This window comes from Haemorhous mexicanus, chromosome 2 (genome assembly GCF_027477595.1).
Source record: "Haemorhous mexicanus isolate bHaeMex1 chromosome 2, bHaeMex1.pri, whole genome shotgun sequence".
NCBI lineage: Eukaryota > Metazoa > Chordata > Aves > Passeriformes > Fringillidae > Haemorhous > Haemorhous mexicanus.
The window spans coordinates 94,284,042-94,304,875 of record NC_082342.1 but is presented as its reverse complement, the minus strand read 5'-3'; the positions used below and the strand labels follow the sequence as shown (position 1 = coordinate 94,304,875).

The 20,834-nt window shown below is 41.1% G+C and overlaps 2 protein-coding genes across 3 annotated transcripts in view; one reads left to right on the top strand and one right to left on the bottom strand.

Annotated features, from left to right (window-relative positions):
- The window catches only part of NCK2 (NCK adaptor protein 2), an 84,240-nt gene extending 65,317 nt beyond the window's left edge, over positions 1–18,923 (bottom strand). For both annotated transcript variants that reach the window (XM_059839573.1, XM_059839574.1), the window contains exon 1: positions 18,602–18,923. The gene's annotated coding sequence lies outside the window, so the exon portion shown is untranslated. The remainder of the gene's footprint in view (positions 1–18,601) is intronic.
- FHL2 (four and a half LIM domains 2) overlaps positions 18,321–20,834 on the top strand; it is a 142,536-nt gene continuing 140,022 nt past the window's right edge. The window contains exon 1 of the mRNA XM_059839579.1: positions 18,321–18,473. The gene's annotated coding sequence lies outside the window, so the exon portion shown is untranslated. The remainder of the gene's footprint in view (positions 18,474–20,834) is intronic.

Sequence of the window (20,834 nt, the reverse complement as noted above, 5' to 3'; positions counted from 1 at the left end):
CATGCTGTGTGAACAGGACTCAAAATTTTGGTGATGCTCCAGGAATCAGAAATAAAACTACCATGACAATACAATATCAAGGATAAAAAGCACGATGCATGATCTAGTACTGGTTCTGACGCCATAAATGGGATACACCATTCATTCATTCCTTTGTAAAAAAAAATTATCCTCACCTTGTATTTTACCAGCTTGTAGTAACTTTACATGTGCAAACTTCTTTCTATCAGAATTCTTATATTTCCTGCTGATGACAGGCATTAAAGAGCTCAAGAAGAGTCAATCAATATTCAACATTTCAAAAAATATCCAAAAGAAAGCAACTCAGGGCAATTTATTTTTATTAAAGACATATTACTATCTTACTTTGTGAGATACAAAGGAAACAGAAGACAGAAAAAAGAGCAACCCTACAGAGGACATAGCAACCAAAATTTCTAGCATGGGTTTCTATGCCTATGTAATAAATTTTTGAAGTAGATAGTGCCCAATTATAAACTGTAAGGATAAATGTTACACACTTTGCTTAGCTTGTGTTTCAGAAGCCAGTTTTAGCTTTGCCACCTAAGAAAGCCGGCTGGCTTCACCACAGAAACATGACTCCTCTTTTCTGCAGAATACAACCTGATGGGAGCTTCAAAATGAGGACTTTGGGTCTGAGAACCAAACTCAAAACTGTCACATGGCAAAAATGCCTCCTGTTTGAATAAAGCCTGAAGGAAGAATCACCTCAAAGGAGAATAGTATTGCTTCTTTGTCCAGCCTTTCAATGTCCCTACTGGCAAAAACACTTCTCTTTCCTATCAGTGCTCTCCCTGGAGCAGAGAGGCAGGAGGACTGCATGGACCTGCTACTTGAAGACAATTTACACTGGTGAGCAGAAGAGTAGATAACCCTAACTTAAGCACCAGCTTTGGAAAGCTAGTGGCACATGCTAGTCAAATTTATAATGTCAATTTTAAGAACAAGCCATTAGACTAACACACACATATCCACAAATTTTGAATAGCATCTTGTGTACCTATACAAAAGCTTTACCATAAAATGGAATGAGATCATGGGGTCCTCAAAAATCAGAATCACAAGATTTCTGTTATTCTCAGCAGGGAAGGATTTCTGTCCCTGCATCTCAAATGACTGACTCAGGCTAATTACCACCAAATGTTATGAAACAATTCTTCACTAAAAAAACCCAACCCAAAGCAAAACAAAACAAGCCAACCACACACATCTATCATTTCAAAGAAAATTTGCAGAACCAGAAGTATGTGTAAATTGATGGCCTAAGGGCAGCAAGAATTCTGCTTCAGGTCTACAGAGCTTCTCCAAACACTACCAACACATAAACGAGATTACAAATCTACCAGGGCTATATCTTGATTGCTAACACATGCTATCATATCTTCCTTAGTGCCATTACCTGCCATATCTACCAAGCAATAAAGCTTGGATGGGCGTGCAATCACAATTTTATTTCAGAATTGCTCTTTGCTGGTGTTTTCAAAACAAGAACATGGATAGCAGATATAATCTTTTAGTAAGTGGACAGTAAAGATAACTCACATGAGAAGGTCAAGCAGTGAAAAAGATGAAGAAACAAGACAAGAACAGCTAAAATGTTAGAGGAACACTGAAAGAGATGCAGAAAGGTTTTAAGCAATCAGTCATTCCCTTCACAGACAGGGAAGGAAAAATACACACAGAAGAACTATGCAAAGCTTAGTTTTAACTTCACCTGACGACAAACAGCCACCAATTATTACAGTATTCAGAACAATTTGATAGAAAATGAGAGTTGGCTGGTAATAGCCTCAGAACAAACACTGGTTTTGATACACTGAAATTTCCAAGATAACACATTTGAGAACATTTATACACAATAGAGGAAACACATACCACCTGCAGTGACCATTACACCAAAAGAGCTCAGGTTTTAGCTAGGGTTTTGTATTTGACAGCTTAAAGTCTCATTCTGTAAGATAAAACAAAATGCTAACAAATTCAAGTCAGTCTTTCAGAAAGGGAAGAACTGAGGAGATGTTTGTTGCTAATTCTGATCCAAGTCAGAGACACATGAAGAAAAGTTCAGTATACAGGGATTCTTCAAATGGCTGACTACCTGTTCCATTTTGTGATTTTTTCCAAGAGTTTCTTACCTAGATTTTTTCAAAGACATGAATATACACAGACTTTCTAGAAAAGTTGGAAGAAGAGTTTTGAAACAAACTTATAAAGAAAGAGGACTAACAATTTCACAGTGTACTAATACCCCTCTTAAACCATTCCAAAACCAGTTTCTATATGGATGGCAATTTGAGAAATGTATTGCCATTCTGACACAAAACCTTATGTTTCAAAACTGTTTGTGTGTAAAGCAGGTGAAGTTAAAAACTCAAAAATGTCTTTTATTTTATTCCTACCAAAACACAGAAATTGCATTTCAAAAATTCCAAATTCTTGATTTCAAATAAAAATTTTTCACTGAAAATATACTTGGTGCTACATATGGTTTCACAGAATTTCAAAAGCAAAGAACAATGACTTATTACTATTGTGGGGATCTCTGTAGTCCAGAAGTCTTTAAGTGGAATACAGATATAAACTATAATTTTGTATTAAAAAAAGTTTGCTTAAATTACTAAAAAAAACCATCATGTCAAAAAGAGGAAGATAATTTGACAACCTATCACACACCAGGGAAAAAAAAAAAAAAAAAAAAAAAACCAAAAAACATTCCGAAAGAAGGTATATAGTTTTCTCCTCCTTGAAAACTCCATGAATTTTCCAGTAGTTGCCCACTGTCACTCAAGAGGACATGCTCCCAGCATTAGGAACGCCCCACTCTGTGTCTGTTCAGGCTCCTGACTGTGACCTACCAGGGAGGGCTGTCCCAAGGCCTAGAGAAGGATTGCACACACACAGATCCCAAGGGCAGTTCCTGGCCCTTCTGCTGCCACTGGCAAGAACCACAGCTTCCTGCTTCTCAACTCATCAGAACAGGCAACCTCAGCAAACTGATTTATTAAATAACACAGACCTAACAATCAGTATTTTCTAGGAAGAAGGAAAACATTTTTCCACTGTGTTTGTGAGAACATCAGAAACATTGGTAATTATAAACACCTGTAAAACTGCAGCTTTACATCCCTGCAACATCATTCCTTTGCCATCATCTTCTTGAAACAACTGGAACACACAACATACTCTTTCATTCAATGTCAGAAACAGCAATTAACTGGCACACAGCAAGTTAAATCGAATCATGGAGATGACCTAACACAGAGAAAACTCAGAATTTTATGAAAAGCCTTAGGGTTTCACACAAATCAAAAAGCATGAGGCTGAAGCTGTTTGTTGGAAGTGGTCATGAACAATTATTGTATCAAGGTACATTTTTTAAAAGAAAAATTTGGGGGAAATTATTAAGTATAACATGATTTCCCCAGTGAACATTCAGTTATTCTTAGAGCAAGAAATAATTAATTTTACCAAATTCTACCAGTTAAGCGACTATCATGGAAAAATTAATCACTCAAATTAGTGATCTCACAAGTACATTTCATTCCCCCTTTCTACATTAAAAAAACTTCAAAATACTTGTCTTTGATTCTGAAGAAAATTCACAGAAATGTGTAAGCTGATCCCACAACTGATCACAAAGAACTACCTTAATAGCTTGCCCTCTGCAAAGAGGAGATGCTTTTTATAACCAAAACCTGACACAACTTCCCCAAACATCTTTTCTGCATTTAAAAAGTTTATATAAAGTCTCCAGAATGAAAAATAACCCCGGTACAAATACCTTTACTAATGCTTCCTCAGCTTTTACTAACCACCAAAAGCTTAAGAAATCTTCTCAAAGTATAATCAATACAGAACCTTTTAAGGAAGCAGAGCATATACAGAAGTAACAGTTCAACAATACTTAAAAATTAAATTCAGGCATTAAAGTCTGAAAAAAAGGTTTAGGCACAAAAAAGGGTTGGAAATGAAGAACTGAAAATGGTAACAGTTGCCAGTAGCAAAAAGATGCTCAGTATTTCTTACCATCTCCCAGAATAGCACAGCAGCACATAAACTGACAGCCCTCCTGAAATTAGTGCATATTTTGAAACATAAATTACATCTACACCTTGCTGCATTAGGATGGTGGCTCAGAAATAAGCACACAATCCCTCCAGCAGAATTTACTTCAAAGCTTTCTCATTCCTCTGCCTACAGAGCTCAGCAATAGATAAAATTGAGAATGTGGTTTTCATTCATTTCTTCCAGGCACTCTAAAATTCACACATGCACCTCAGAGTGGATTGAAATCTGGTATGCCATATGGCAGTACACTTGTCATTTCCAGAAATATGTTGAATATGGGTTCCAGAGATATAAAGTCTCAATAAAAAAAAAAAAAAAAAAAAGAAAAAAGAAAACAAAACCAAAACTCCTGAAGCCAACAAATTCTTCTCAAATACTACACCAGGTTTATACTACGCACAACTGGAGAGCCTGGCTTTGATCAGGCTTCAAAGAATCTCTTCATTTTCCCCAGAAAATAAATCTGATGCCTTAGCTTGTGGAGGCTTATTTCCCTACTGTTTTGCAACTCTGTAAAGTTATTTACACTTGCCTTAAGTGAGACTGAAGTAGAAATGATACATCAACATCAACAGTAGATTTATACAAACACATTGCACTTGGAGCACAAAGTAAATGATTTACAAGCTGCAGAACAGTGGAGAATCAGGATCAAGGGTTTTATGGCTATTCCAGTGTGAACCAACTGAAGAAGAAATAATTACTTCTCATTCCTACATAAAATGTTTAATGGTGCACATGACGAAGTAACATTCAAAAAACCCCAAAAACCTCCCAAACAAAACCCCAAAGAATTAGGAAGCATATAAGCATATTTAAAAAAAAAAAAAAAAACAACCTGACAAAAGAAATAAGGCTCTCCTGCTGGCTGAAATAATCACACGGTCTCAAAGCTCAGCAAATTAGAGCGAGATTTCCAAAAAAACTGGCGGAGCTGAACTAAACATCTTGCTGTTGCCAAAACGAGCGAATCCTGTGCTGTAGGTAGAAATAACTAATTCATCCCTCTACTATCGTTTCTACTTTCCAGGGCTGTCTAATTTTCACTATTTGCAATCTCTGATCTTTCTTTTCTGAGAAAGAAAACCCAGACTAGCAAACTGAAATTAAGTAACATTGCATGACAACAACAACTTTCCTCCTAGCTTTTTTTCTTCCAAGGATGTAATCACAGTTTCAGAGAAACAGAGAATCATTCCCCTTTTTGCAGGCACACACTGTTCCTATCTTCACATCTCATATTGCATCTTGAAACTAAGTTATCCTAACACACATAGTTTTACGCTTAAAATGAACATTAACAGCAAGCAGTAACTGTTGACAATACGTGCTTTAGGAATGATACTAAGTTTTCAAACACACACAGAAATCAAGAAAATAATCTTACTCCAGGGGAGTGGATGCTATAATCTGCAAACTTCCCATGTGCACATTCCATAGAAATACCTGTTTTGGAGAGAGCGAATGTGTGCTATTTATCCAAGTATGCAGAGGTGACTTGGAAAAAAATGGCAAGGAAATACAGGTGATTCGACTATCAGAGGCCAATCTAGACCTACCGCAACATTTCTATGAATAAAGAAGAAAATCAAGAGCATTTTGACCATATCTGGGAGGAGCATATTTGCAAGCACCTGAAACAACTCATGGCAGCATTGACTGGGATATGTAAGACAGCACAGACACTCTTCCATTACACTAATCCATCAAATTCATCCCAGACCAGGATCCATTCAGCTGCTGCAGCTGATGAGGGTTTCAGCAGAGACAAGACTACCACATACCTGCCACTCACATCTCCTAACGATCTCCTAAGGAGCACCTCCTATCAGCTCACTGCTGCTAGAGGCAGTGAGCTTTGAAAAAGCCAGGGCTTTTTCCCCAGGCATAACAAGCACAGAGCTGCCAGCCACTGGTGTTGCCATCTAGGGAAGCTATTCCTAGAAAAACAAGAAAAATGCGTAGGCTGAGCTGAAAAGACAATGTAGAAACTAAAGCAAGCAGAAAAGTTCCCAGCAATACAAGAGGTGAAGAAAATCCCTAGGTCTGTTAAGATTGAGGCTGAAGAGCAGATCTCCCCCCAGCACATTCCACAGCCAATAACTGGGTTTTTCAGGTACACTGAGTGTACCTGAAAAACCCCATTATTGTGGGTGGGATGAAAAGTGATTTCCACATGCTACAGCAAAATTTTACTGTACCCAGCAGACAAAGTATGCTAAATTTCCTGAACATTTTAATATTCACTGCAAAGCATAGTAAAACTAAACAAAACCCTAAAAAATCTGCACTTTACAGAACTTTCCATATATTTTGCAGATGGCATTGAAACCATCTGCTGATGCTGCCAGAACAATTCAGGAACCACCAAAATATGTGTTTGACAGGTCCAGACCTACTGTAAAGAAAGGAAAATCTGAATGACTTCAGCATGATACATAAAGGTGCTCCTGGATAATACAGATTACATTTTTTCTTTAAACATTATTCCAATTAAAGCAGTGTGAAATTCAACTTCTATGTTACTTTTAATCGTAGTTGTAGGAAACAAAAAAGCTGTCAGCTACTGAAGCCTCACACACACCACCATCCTCCCACAGCTATTACTACACTGACAGAAGAACTACAGAAACCATTCTCGCACTAGCACACCTAAAAAGCTGAAGAATCAAAAACAATTCTCAACTGTGCATACATTTCTTTTAATCATCATTTTCTTATAAGTGCATTTTCCTATAAGTGCTTTTCTTTACAAAGTCCCAAATCCAAACCTCAGAAAAGTTAACTAAACACATTCATAAGTGGCTTGAGTATCATAACTCAGTTGATTAAACATTTGGAAGAGTTCACCTGGTGGCTTTGAAGTGCAGCAGAGGACCAATTCAGGGCTCAGCAAGTGGCAATATACTTCTTGAGGATCTATCAGTAAAGTGGTAACAATTCTTTAGGTAAAGCAAAGCCAAAAGATTCAAGATGGGAAACAAAGCTATAAACAGTAAGAATGCAGAAGTTTACTTCCTGTATGCAAGGTTACAACAACAAGGTACATGCCACTCTTTTCCTTTCTTACTTACAGATTTAGCCTTTAAGGTGTCCAGTACACTTTTTCAAGCTCTTGCTGCTTTAATTCTATACTTAAAGATCTTCCTGCATTCCGACACAATTATTATTTTGCTTTGAAGCTTTTTTCCTTGGATGTTTTCCAGATGAAGCTCTAAATTGAAGCTCAGCAGAAAAACGATCAGAGCACTACATTTCAATAACAGAAGCATTGAAAGTGTGGTCTTCAGTGTATTAAAGTCATTGCTGGAAGCTACATATGAAAATATATTACCCACCTCAGAAAACCCTCCATTGTTATAATTTGGTCATTTCACACACCAGTGATCAATCTCAGCTGAGCACATTCTGTAAGTCCATACATAATGATAAAAAATTAGACATACTGGAGAAAAATTTAAATCTTTCCTTTGTGAACAAGTACATTCACCTAGTGATTTTATATAAAAATCACATTTCTACTGCTTCTTGGTATGAAGCTAAACAAGGTGAAGATATACAAATTGTCGGTTACAAGGGTCAATGACTCAGCAACCTGCATTATGTCCACTTTGCAGCAAAAGCTGATAAGCACAAAACAATTACTTTAAAAAACAATCTTGGAAGTATGCCCACATGAAAATTTTTTAAATGTACATACACATTTAAGGCTACTAACTGTGAATCATACATCCTTTGTCTAACCCTTCCTGAACTCAAGATTTCTATTTTCCAACTCTCTTTCCTTTACCTACCCTTAAAATTTGTAAGTTTCAGATCACTGTTGCATATAAAGTCCTCAGAATCAGCAGCTGTCAGTAAGTATATTACAGTACATCTACAAGCTGAAAACCCCAGGCTACATTTCACTTCAGTACAGAACAACACAGAGTTTTCAGAACAGCAATGTTCTGAAGAAATATTACAAAAAAGAGAATATCCAGGTATTGGAAAACAGAAAAAATGAAATAATATTGCTTCTACCATTCCCACAACACCCTATGACACTGGGATCCAGCGCAGAACCTCATCACACAATTCCCACTATAGCAGCTCTCCCACACTACAAAGAGTGGACAAGCAGGAGGAGGAGGATGTATAGTGAAGGAAAGTCCAGCATCGTTTTTATACAATTCATATTAGCCCAAAGACAGTTCATGCTGGTAAATCCTATGCCAATTTGGACCACATTTAGTTCAGATTTAATTAATCATTCTCAAATACCAAGTGGCAAGCATTTACATATGAAGGTAGAAAATGAGAATATAATATTCTGCAGAATAACCTATAAAGCACCCTACACTTTCTCCCACCCTGAGCAGATATAAGCAATCAGACAACCTTATTTCCATGACTGTGTGCAACTCCACATTTAGTTAGAATAGAGAGCCAACAAAACACTAACAAAAATATCTTCATCCAAATCCTATTCACAGCTGTTAATTTAATGAAAGACTCTTCCGGCATGAAGAATACATGAGTAATAGCCTCCACGGGAACTTTAACAGCAGATCGTTAGACAAAGGGCTTCATAACACAGCAGCTGGACGCCATTCAGCTACCTGACAGCCCTGTGCTGCTTGGAAAGAGTGCATTAACCACAGGATGTGGCTTTCTGAGGCAGACTGGTGCTGCCCAGTACTGCAAAGGGAGCAGAAGGGAGATGGGGTAAGGAGGCAGATTTGGATGCTTTGAGAGAGGTATTAGAGCAAAGGGCTGCGTGATGCAAGACAACATATCGCACACAGCAGCTGCGGGAAAACAGCTTTCTCTGCAAAACAGTTGCACACGGTCATTTTAGCCTTCCATGAATTTACAGGACTTGAAATCAATGCCACTGAAAATTCTAGAAAAACAACGCAGAACATTTATTTATTACATTTCTCAATGTAAAAATGTTTCTTCTTATTTAAGGAAAGATGCATATTGACTGACCCATGTGGGAGCTCACCCCAACACCCTAACACAAGAATATATTAATAGAAGAAGGACATTAAAAACAATTATACAGATATATTGTAAGCAAGGGTTCAAGTGTATCCTCATTTCAGAAAGTTCATCAACTCTACTTCTGCACATCATGTAACTGCAATGTTCCAGTCAAATCTTACTCATTCCCAAATGATGTGTAATCATGCTAGACAGATTAAATTTCTTTCTAGTTTTATCTAATCTTTTATTTTCTTTGCTTAAATATTTCTGCCGTATGAATGAATTACAGACAACCCAAAAACACATCCACCCACAATCGAGGCTATTCCCAATCCTAATTATCTACAAAATATTGTGCAATGGAAAAGGCAGAGGGAAGAGATTAACAAAGCAAAGACACAGATGATCACCATCAGTTTGGACGGCACAATAATCAAGGTGTGCACCAACTAAATCAAAGATTTTCTTGAATTAAGTATTTACAGAATCATAAAATAAAATGGCACTTCCCTAAGAAAGTCTAAAGATTCATGTACACAACTGCCAAAACTATGAATTACATTGATACCAGGTGCAAGTACTAATACTGAGATTTGGAGTTTTGGTCACTGTTGTGTTTTGTGGTGGTCTTCCTAATATCTAGCAGGTGCCACAATTTTAGAACGATAGTATCAACAATTTAAAAATCCACTGAAATCCAGCAGCTTAACATCAGGCATGACATCCTGCAAACTAGGCACACCCCTCACATTCAAAAAAAGCTTGTGGCAGGAAAATAGCACAGGAACAAGAGTCAAGGACTGCTACCAGTCAGGCGGGCAACAGGCAGGCAGAGCTGACCAGGGAGCGGCATTGGAAAAATGACCTCCTCTCTAGCACAGCTCCCCCTTGACTCACCTGCATTCATGACTCACCGACATCAGATTCTTGCTACTTTTGAAGACTGAAGCATTTAAAATTTCACTACCTGCTTAGCAAGCACAGTATAATCTACTAAATACCAAGCTGCTTCAAATGCTTTGTACACTCAGTAATGGTATGTATGCCATTGCTGCAGAAGAGTAAGTCAATGGCCATTAATTCAGATTGCAGTTATGTATGGTATCTTCTTTTAACCACAAGTATATCACTTATATTAACTCAAAGGAATCCAAATGACCAGCTACTTAACCACAAAAATTATCTATCTGGAAAGAAGGAAAAAAATATCAAAGAACAGAACAAGAACAGAACAGACAAATCACAAGGGCAAGCTGAAAAGACTTTTATAACAGAACACTGAAATCAGGAATCAGGTCTACCTGTACCATTAAACAAGCTAATACAGTTAAACATGGGGGGGGGGGGGGGGGGTAAAGTATTTCAAAAGTTATGAATTTCCATGATCCACATTAATACACTTATTTTCAAACCTGGGTTCCTCCAGAACAGGAATAACAACCCTCAATGCATTCAAGAGCCTTTCTTGCATCACATTTTAGTTTTCCCTTTTTTTTTCCTGTTTTCATTTATTCTGCTTTTCTGTTTAAACTTCTAGGTTTCCACGTTTTTAAATAAAACACAAAACAAACTAATTCCTTGTATTCCCCCTGAAGGAGTAACTTCTATTTCCATCAACTTAAGCAGGCATTATATCAAGCACTGCCTGATCCACACCTGTTCTATAACAGCTCAGTATTACTCATTAATTGGATTGTTCATTAAACAATCTTAAACTACTAGGAGCCACACTTTATGGGACTGCTGGAAAAGTCACCTCATACACAATGTATAGGCATAAAGTCTGTCTCTAAAAATAAGCTGGCTGTATGACACTCCAGCAGAAGTTCCATAATTCAATATACATGTTGTGACAAGTAAAGAATGTGTAACTAAGAAAGAATTGACCTGCAATGTAACAGTGGTTCTTGTCTTGGAAGAGATGTGCATATGGCTCAGCTTCATGTTTGTAAATAAGAGACGTTCACTCCAATAGGACCACTTGTGGTACTGAGCCCATGCTTTGCATTTTCACAGGGCCACAAAAACGGAGACAGAAGTTGGGATACAAAACAAAAAATGAAACTGTGGCAAAGCTTTGACACTGTGTCTTCCAGAGTGGTGAAAGAAATATACCTGAATAAAATAAACATCCAGAATCTCCGGTCAGCAAAACCAGAAAAGATCCTTAAGGAATACAATCATGAGTATTATAAGACAAGACTAACGGAGGAAGACAAACATTGTCCCAGTAATGACATTACCCACACTTTAACAGTTTTTTGCCATAGGAAGTCTATAACATTTCAGTTCATTATGATTCCCCATGCATCCCTTAAGAGCCTCAAAGCTCATAAAAATGATGTGTCATATTTTGATACTTGTACTAAACACAAGCTTTGTGATTACCAGTGTTTAAACTCAACACAATCCACACAGACCTTACTGAGGTATCTGATTAAATTTCTAATATTCATGAACTAGAATTTTAATATTGAATGCTCAAAATGATTTAGGTCTTTTGATGTAATGGAACATAAGTCCTTTAGTGTCAAGTGGAAGGCAGATCCTTTATTATGGCATTAATTATTTGGGATATTAGCATTAATTTCTTTCTCTATTTGAATTAAATGGAATTCAAAACAGTGTGAATTTATGAATAGTCCACAATATAATTATTTCTATATTATCCCTGTAGCACTAGCAGAAAGACTGCCAACAGACCTGAAAATGCAAAGGAAGGAGATTGATCATCAATTTCTCTTTTCATCTTTTTTCTGAAAGATGGGAAAGGTAAAGCTCAGGATGTTTATACTCTAAATGGCTTCACCCTATTTTTGATGTAAAAATGCCTATCTTTATACCTATAAATGCCACCTACATTTTTTGCATTCAACATGCAATGATTAAAAGAAAGCACAATTAAACAAGATATACCATAACCAACTTCTTTATGACTGGAACAAAAACATTCTCAATTAAAACCACAAAGGTGAAAAAATAACAGGGATTTTTACAAAATTTCAATACTTACTGGGAAAAATTCTATGTCTTCACTTACATTTCCAAAGTTGCTACATACACAGAATTCCAAGTTCTGGTAGGAAGGACTAATTAAAGATACAAACATGGTACCTTTTTCCCAGCACCTAAATGGTACCAGTTATCATTTCACTTTTGTTACAGGTATAGCCAGACAGTAATGTTAACAAAAGTAATTCACAACTATAAATAAATAAATACATCACCACACATGAAGAAATGCTTTTTGCAGGTCATTTCAGTCAGTTACCAGAGCACTAGATACTGACAGATCGCAATCCAGCTTAACATTCCAATACAAAACACACATAAAACAACTTTCAGGACTTCTTCAGTTAAGCCAGAAACACCTGGCCAACTGAGACTGCAACCTTACAAATAAACAAGCCAAGCCTATAAATAAACCAAATAAGCCATCTGTGCCACTGACTGCCCCTGTTTGTAGCCCATCTACACAGGTGTCAGCTCCTGGCCCTGCACTCTACAGCTGAACTACCATGGAGTGTTTGTACCATCACTGGCTGACAGTACTAACACAAAATGAAAAAAAATCAGTGAACAGAGTTCTTGCTTCCAACCTAACAAATACTCAAAACCTATCATTCTGGTTTTGCTGAAATTTTTACTGAAAATACTGAAGGTATTTAAAACACATGCATCTTTAAAGAGACTGGATGAAGTCCAACTACCTTTTTTTTTTCTTCTACTATTTAGCAAACAAATTTCCAATCTAAAATTACCAACTAAATTTTCAACTAATATTAAATCTATTTAAAATGAAAACTCAAAAGATACTTGTAAAAACAAACTAAAATAGCCCTGAATCAAACCTGGAAAAAGCCTAAAGTTTTGCTAAGCCAGGTGGCAGTGTGCATTTGCAGCAGCCCAAGTCTCCTGTGGTGGAATCCAGAATCCCTGACATGTCATCATTCAAGACCTGTCAAATCTGATATCACTCAGTGCGTGTCTGGAAGGACACCATCCATTCAGGGAAATGAACGTGCCATTTGTTGTCATGACAGCTATCAAAATTCAGCCCGAGAGCATATCAGAGAGCCACAAGCATCTCTCCTTCTGCACTAAAAGGTTGAAAAATACTTTCCTTGTCGTCATCCTAAACATCATTAGGATGTCAACTAAGAAGTCAGCTCCCCTGAAACAGCAGTGGCCCAGGATGGCACTGGGAGCCAAGTCCAACACACAACAGATGTGGGAGAAAGCAAGTGTGAGGGATACACTGCTATTGTAATAACAGGAAGGAAAAACCTTGCAGCCCTGGTACGCTAAGGGTGTTCTTATTGCATTAAAACCAAGAGATCAGTATGATCAATGCTTGGGACTCTGCTTTGGTATCAGTGCCAAGTTTTGCTAAACAGGAGGCTTCACTTATTACTGTCCCCTGAAACACTTATTAGTCCAGAATGCTCTGAAAAATTTAGAACAGTTTAACTCTCCGTATACAGATTAGGTTTTACCAGGACATAGTGCTCCTCTCCCAAACCTATGAAATCACTGAAGGAATGAAGTGTTTTATTTTACTATATAGTTAACTAACACTTAATTGTATACAAAAAGCATTCTTTCAGCCAACTTAAATTTAATAAGGATGAGTTAGAAAATCCTACTATACTTCATTTATAGTTTATATGCTTAATGAATACCATTATCCCTTTCTAAACCTTCCCACCCCTGCAAGGATCTTATTTTGAAGGAAAGGTTTAATGATCTTTTGAAAATAATATAAATAAGAACAATATAGTTAAATCCAAAGTGAAACTGACCATTTTTTTCTCCAAGAGCTCGCTTCTATTTTCTTAAAAACAGAACACAAACTTTTTAAATTATGCACTGCCAGCAGAACCAATAATCCCACCCCAGCACGAGCAAGAAGCACCTGCCTTTGTTAACCCTCTTCCTGTTCTCCTGCAGTGTCTGATGGCTCCTCTGTACTTGCACAGAGCTGACCCAGTGTAACCCACAGGGAAAGACAGCCAAGAGTCAGCACTCAGCTAAAAGCAGCTTCTCACTCTGTAGGAGGACATGACCCACACTCGGAGGACTGCATCAGGAAGAGCATCCACAGCCTCCAGCTTCTCCATAAACTTCAGTACCTGCTTTCACACTCGTGTCGCTTCTCTTTATTAAGGCCCTCATAAATACTCTAATCATTTCTGGAATGTAGAATCTTCAAACACCTCAGAAGGCTAAAATCTGCCTTTCTATCAAAAAAGTAATAAACTGAAGGCCTGCTCATTTGTTTTTGGCTATTAATGCCCCACCTATCCAAATAGCACAACTGCTGAAACACAACAGGCTCCCTAACTATACTTCTTTTTCTGATAAAACATCTTATTTGAAACAAAGTTTGCATTTAATTTAACTAATTTTAAAAAAATATTTTTAAAAGGAATTTGCCAAAAACAGTTGCTACCTGATTCTGTAAAATACTACCTTTTTTTGTCTAACAAAATTTCTGCTACATTCTATCTGTGGTTTATCTCACTACCTGTTTTCTTGTCTGTTTCTATGGTTGTGTGTACTCTGCATACAGTAACTGATATGAGTTAAGGAAAACTGGGTAGGTAAAAAGCCACCCGTGTAGCATTTTATTTTCCACCTGTATTTTGTCACAATTGTAAGAGAGAATCAACACTTTTGAGAATTCAGGGATCTGCCAAGTGTCCCTTGTTCACCACATTGTCTGCTACACCAAATAATCAACAGTAGTTACATGTCACCATATTCATACTGGCTAATGAGATCAGGACCAAAACCAGCATAGCAAACCTACAGTGCAAAAAAGCCTCTAAGCCACAAAGTTTGTTTCTACAATTGTGAACAAATACAGGCTATACCAGCATGCCTAAGCTTCCATCCTAACAAATGTTTTTCATAGCATGAGTATTTCTAAAACTTTACTTGACACCAGGATTTTGTGTATAGCTGCAGTAATTTAAAATGCAATAGGTTGCTACTCTCTCTAATCAAGATTTATTCCTCTGCATCTCAATTCTTAAAATTCTCAATACTCTATGAAAGCTTAAAAATGTACACTGTCAGGCCACCTCATTGCATACAAAGTTATTATTTATGTTTGGTTTAAACTATAAACTCCCTTCATTAATAGTGAGAAACAAATTGATTTGCTGTGTCACATATACTTAAGTGAATATAAAAACTATATATTTCATATTGCAATGCACTTTCAACTTGACTCATGTCATTAGCATTTATGAAACAGTTAAGAATTCCTATAATGGGGAAAAAGGATTACCTTAAGGAAAAAAAAACCAAACCAACAAAAACCTACCATTTTGAAGAACTACTTTACACACTAACGAACAGAGCAATAGTTTAATTGGGCAGAACACTGTTGACTACATTATTATGAGAAAACTAATGGACCTAATTAATTTGCAGAAAAAATTTAAATTGGAACTACCTAAAACAGAAATAAAGTTTTGGATTCCTGGGCCAACATGCAGAAATCTGCAAAGCAAAACAAACAGAAAAGTCATTCCTCAAAAGGTGTACCGGAATCTCATGTAGTAAAGACTGGACAATGGTGCACAGGTGAAACGATTAGTGCAGGCCTCACTTCTTCACCTCAGGATGACAAAACAATGCTATTTCCCCCACTGCAAACACCATCCCAGCTCTCTAAACATCGTTCACTTCAGGAACTAGCAAGAATTCCTGACTTTCACTCCCTGGAAACTACTGTTTTACCACATTTCTGTATACTTAGTAAATACAAGGACAAAGCCTACTACCTTTAAGTTCATTATTTGATGAGAAGCAGAAAGCAGCTCTCCTGCAGAGTGCCTCAACTCTCTGCCTCTTCCACAAGCCAGATGACCTACTTTGGGGGAGCAGGGTGTCCAGCTACCAGCATCTCACCCTGGGCTGACTGAACTACCCCTAACATGGCAGCGCCTCCTTTAGTTTTCAAACTCCCTCAAACACCTCTAATAAATCCACATGAGCAATCCCCATTCCTCAAAACACAGTGGGAGTGGGATTTGGGAATACCCACAGCTTAGAAACCATCAGTCCCTCAATACAAACAGAAAATATTTTTTCTAGAACCTATGCTTTACATTCAAAGATGCCTTGGTTTTAATTTCAAACCTGCTGCAAGTAAATTGATACAGCACCTGTCTCCATGAGTCTGGAAGCAGCCTTTATGCTCAAGGAACATGAAAAATGCAGATACTCTGGGTAGTTTTGCTGCTGTTCAAGACCACGACCAGCAAACAGAGCTATTTGGGTATCACTTTTCGAGTCGTTACTGTTATAGTTTCTACCGAGGAAAGCCATGAGCACTGCAAAGGATTAACATACCAACAGCAACACAAGGCACAAAAAAAAAAAAAAAAAAAGGCTGGAAAACACTGCTGACCTTGTTTAGCTAACAGAAGATGTGAGGTGACACGGAAGAGAGCAAACACCTTTCCTTAAGCTTTCAGACAGCTAGCCCAGCTAGCCAGGTAAACAGAGAAGAAAAGAGAGGAAGTGGAGGTAAGTTCCATTTCTGTAATGCAACAAGGCAAAGGCTGAAGTTCTGAATTTATCATATGTTCAGTAGCCAAGATGTAGTAAAAAGGATCATCCAGACTATTAAGGGCTAACTCTGCTGTTAGTTTTGGAAAAATATTGCAAAAGACATTTTGTGTATCTTTTTTTTTCTTCACAAAAGCAATCGGAAATGTAATCTGGTAGAAGGAGGAGGAAAACACAACAGTTAATGTTGGAACGACAGAACAACAGCAATAAGAGCTAACATTATAATGAATCTGTATCTGTTTCATGGCCTATATAAAAATATTTGCTAATTACAGCCTTGATCTTCATGGTACAGGTGCCTTCTAATGCTACATTTATTCACTGTTCCCAAATGTGACATCTTCTGTCAAAGTCACAAGAAGAAAGTCAGTTACAAAGACAAAGCGATCTGCTTAACTTCTTAAACACACTTGGGTGAGACAGAGGCTTTCGATTTCCAGAGTTGTGAAATCAATATTTCAAAGAAGCAACAACATTACATCAGAAATTATAATCCTAAAAATGAAAACACAGTACCATTAACATCATCTATGTGGTGCTGACTGCTTCAGATTCCTAAAAAGCAATGGCAAAACAAGTACTTTCAAACAGAAATTCTTCATAATCTCCTACCCAGTGAGTCCTTTCAAATTCCTCCATATTAAGTTACCAGTCCAAACTCCCGATGATACAAACCACGCGTGGTTAGGCCATGAACATTTGTTTTTACAAAGGCCACTACCACATTTCATGAAAGAGAAGTCTAATTCTCCCACGTTAAGCTGCTAGAACAGCAGCAGCACGCTCCTCAGAAACAAAAAAGCTTCATGGGAAGAAACACTGTTCAAACTGAAGAATGCTTTAAATTCTTGCCGACTTCCAGTCACCTTACAACTTTTAAAACAACAAAAGGTTTCTCTTTGTTTTACAAAAATATGACAGTTCCAAGTGAAATACTACATAGAATTCACGGAATAACCCTGATGCACAAAGAGAACCACATTCACTGTTAAAAAACAGCGGAAGATATTAACATAGAAACTAGAGCCGAGAGCCCTCATGATCAGCCAGCCGCAGGTCAGACCTGAACTACAAACCTGAATCCCGATCTGGCAACCTGATCTTAGATAGGCCGAAGTGCCTACCCTGCCAAGCAAGGGATAGCTGTTAGCCTGGGCACATTTTTAATTAAGAACAGGGCGAGAAGACTCATAAACTTCAGTAATTTTCTTCCCAAAACACGCAGGGATGCGCTTCACTGAACACTCGTTACGTGAGATGTAATTTTACCTTTATGTCCTTTACCTACACTGGCATCGACCGAGGCCACAGCGCACCGCGCTCCTTGAGAAAATTCCCGGCCTCAGCCCTACTGAGGTCGAAAGTCGGTGACGGAAAGAAAAACGAACTGAGCGGACCGAGGGCGATGTCCCCGCCGCAGCCCGGTGTGCCCGCCCGCCGGTCCCCGTGCGGGGCGGCGGCGCTCCCGCTCCCGCCCGGGAAACTTTCGGGTTGCGCCGCTCTCCGGCCGGGAGGCGCTGCCCGCCTTCCCCCGGCGCTGCCCCGCGGCCGCCGGATACGCCGCCTCCATTCACCGGAGCCCCGCGAGGGGTGCGGGGGGGTGGCGTCCCGGGCCGGCGCTGCCCCCCGGCCGGGCGGCACAAAGCAGCGGCTGTCACACGCACACGAGCAGCAACTCGGGAGGATGAGGAGGAGCCGCCCCCGAGCCCCCCCCGCAACTGGACGTGGCACAACGAACACTCCTCCCGCTGCGGGCCCCCCGTGCCGCCCCCGGCAGGTACCGGCCCCCTCCTGCGCGGGGCGGCCGCGGAGCCTCGGCCGCACAGGTGACACCCGCCTTTTCCCCGCTCCCGACGCCCCTTCCCCGCGTCGTCCCCCGCGGCCGCCACAAGTTTGCGGCGGGCCTCAACCCCCGCCCCGGCCCCATCCCCGTCCCGCCCGCGGCCGCGCTCACCTCCGGCCGGCTGGCGGGGAGCGGAGCGGGGCGGGCGGCGGCGGCGGGGAGGCTCCCAGCCCAGGCGGGCTCCGCTTCTTTGTCTCCTCGGCGGCGGCGCCCGCTCACTCCCCCTCCGCTTCCCTCTGCCCTTCCCTGGGCGGATGCGGGCCGCGTCCTCCGAGAGGGGCCGACTGGCTCCCCCCGCTTCCCCTTCCTTCTCCTCCTGCGCTCTTTCCCGGACGCGTCCAAGGCCCCGGCCCTCGGCGGCGGCAACGGCAGCTCCGCTCCCTGCCTTCCCTCTGCCTGCTGCGCCCGGCGGCGGCGGCGGCGGCCCCTCCTCCGCGAACCGCCCCCCCCGGCACAGGCACAGCCCCCGCCCCCGCCCTGCCCTTCCTGCCGCTGCCGCTGCCGGGATCGCGCGGGAGGAGCTCTCCCGGCTCCCCCTTGCCCGCCGGGAGGGCCGCTGCTCCCCCGCCCCAGCGCAGGAAGGACGAACAGGGACAGCCTGGGTGGCTCCCTCCCTTCTGCTGGAGGACCGCTCCGGGACCGCGGGGCGGGGCAAAGGGGGCCCTGCCCGGCAGGAGCGCCCTGACACCTCCTTCCCGTTCCATCCCCGTGAGACCCGGCGCTCCCGGAGAAGCTGCCCCGCTGGGAGCCAAAGCGCCCGGGAAAAGTACTGGCGAATGCTGAAAGACCCGGGGATAGGAGGGACGCGCGCTCTTCGTGGCTGGGCCGGGGGAAGTGCCCCGGAGCGGGGAGGGGTGCTCCGGGATTCGCCCTGGGGCTGCCACGGGCCGGGGGCTCTGCGGGGCCGCTGCCGCTGGGTATTTTCCAGCCGCGGTATCGGGGCGCTTCCGCCGCCGCCCATTAGCCGCGGGGCGGCCGCAGCCGTCGCTCTTCCCGGCCCTTCTTTTTCCTGGCGGCTTGGGGCGAAGTTTCAGCCTCGGCGCGCCGTGTATCAGCCCGGTCGGGCGGTGATTAGTAGGTGTTGTGCCCTCGGCAGAGGATGGTGGGCACGGCAGCCACCCCAAGCCACAGAATCAGAGAATATCCCGTTGGAAGGGACCCAGAAGGTTCATCGAGTCCAACTCTTTGCCAAGCACAGGACACTCCAAGAATTCCACCATGTACTGAGAGCGTTGTCCAACTGCTTCTTGAACTCTGTCAGGCTTGGTGCTGTGACCACTTCCTTGGGGCGTCTGTTCCAGTGCCCAAACGCCCTATGAAGAACCTTTTTCTAATGTCCAACCTAAACCTCCCCTGACACACTTCAGGCCAGTCCCTGGGGTAAGCCAGTTGCGAAACAGAGCCCCGTGGCTGGGTTTATGTCCATCCCTTGCCAGCCGCTGTGCCCCTCCACTCACGGAAAATACCTCCACGAGTGGTTAAAGGCAGAGGTCAGAAGCCCCCCCATGGTGGCCCTGCTCTCTAGTGGGAATAGCCAACCTGCCAGCCCCCGTGCTTTCCCCTTGGCATGCTTCCCCCAGTAGTGTCCCTGAGCTATGGGGAAAGATCATCCCTCAGGGTGGACAGAGAGCAAGGGAGAAGCCACTCAAACATATTGTAAATCCTTTACAACATGGCAGTTTCGAGGGAGAGGAGGCTGGAGAGTTAGGTACTGGTTCTGAAACTGTACTGGTTCGCCTCAGGAGCCATTTCCTGGCTTGGGAGGCAAGGCTAGGCAACACTACTCTTTCTGAATCCAAATTAAAGTCAGCAGCCCTGCTGTCTTGTTTTCTGTGACCAAGCTTAATATAGTAGTGAGATCTTGGGACAAAATTTTAGAAGCTTGAAATATGATGATTTAAAAATGTGTGTTTAGCAATCTTTCCATGCTCCTGCTTAAAATGATTTAGAAATCCTCAAATAGCTCCCTCTTCCCCTTGTTAACTTTTACAAATTCTCACATCACTTAATTGATGGTTTGGGAAGTTCCAAGTGCCTTTCACGTGCCTGTGAGATAAACCTGAAAGGAAAATGCAGCCACTTCTTTCTTCCAAGAGAGACTTTGCATGCACTTCAGGGAGGAACAGAAATCCCCTTTCCTGGGTTTTTGTGCATGCATTTGATTTCAGTTCAGAGAGGTGTTAATCTTCCTTTTGAAACAATAATCTGACCATGCTTTTTTAGAGCTGGAAAATATTTGGGGTCCCTGCTGGCTCCACCTCACAGCATGGTCAGGCCTCACTCCAGCCTGCAGAGGCTTAGGCTGAATTTAAATGGGATCGGTCATCCAAGGACTTTCAGATAA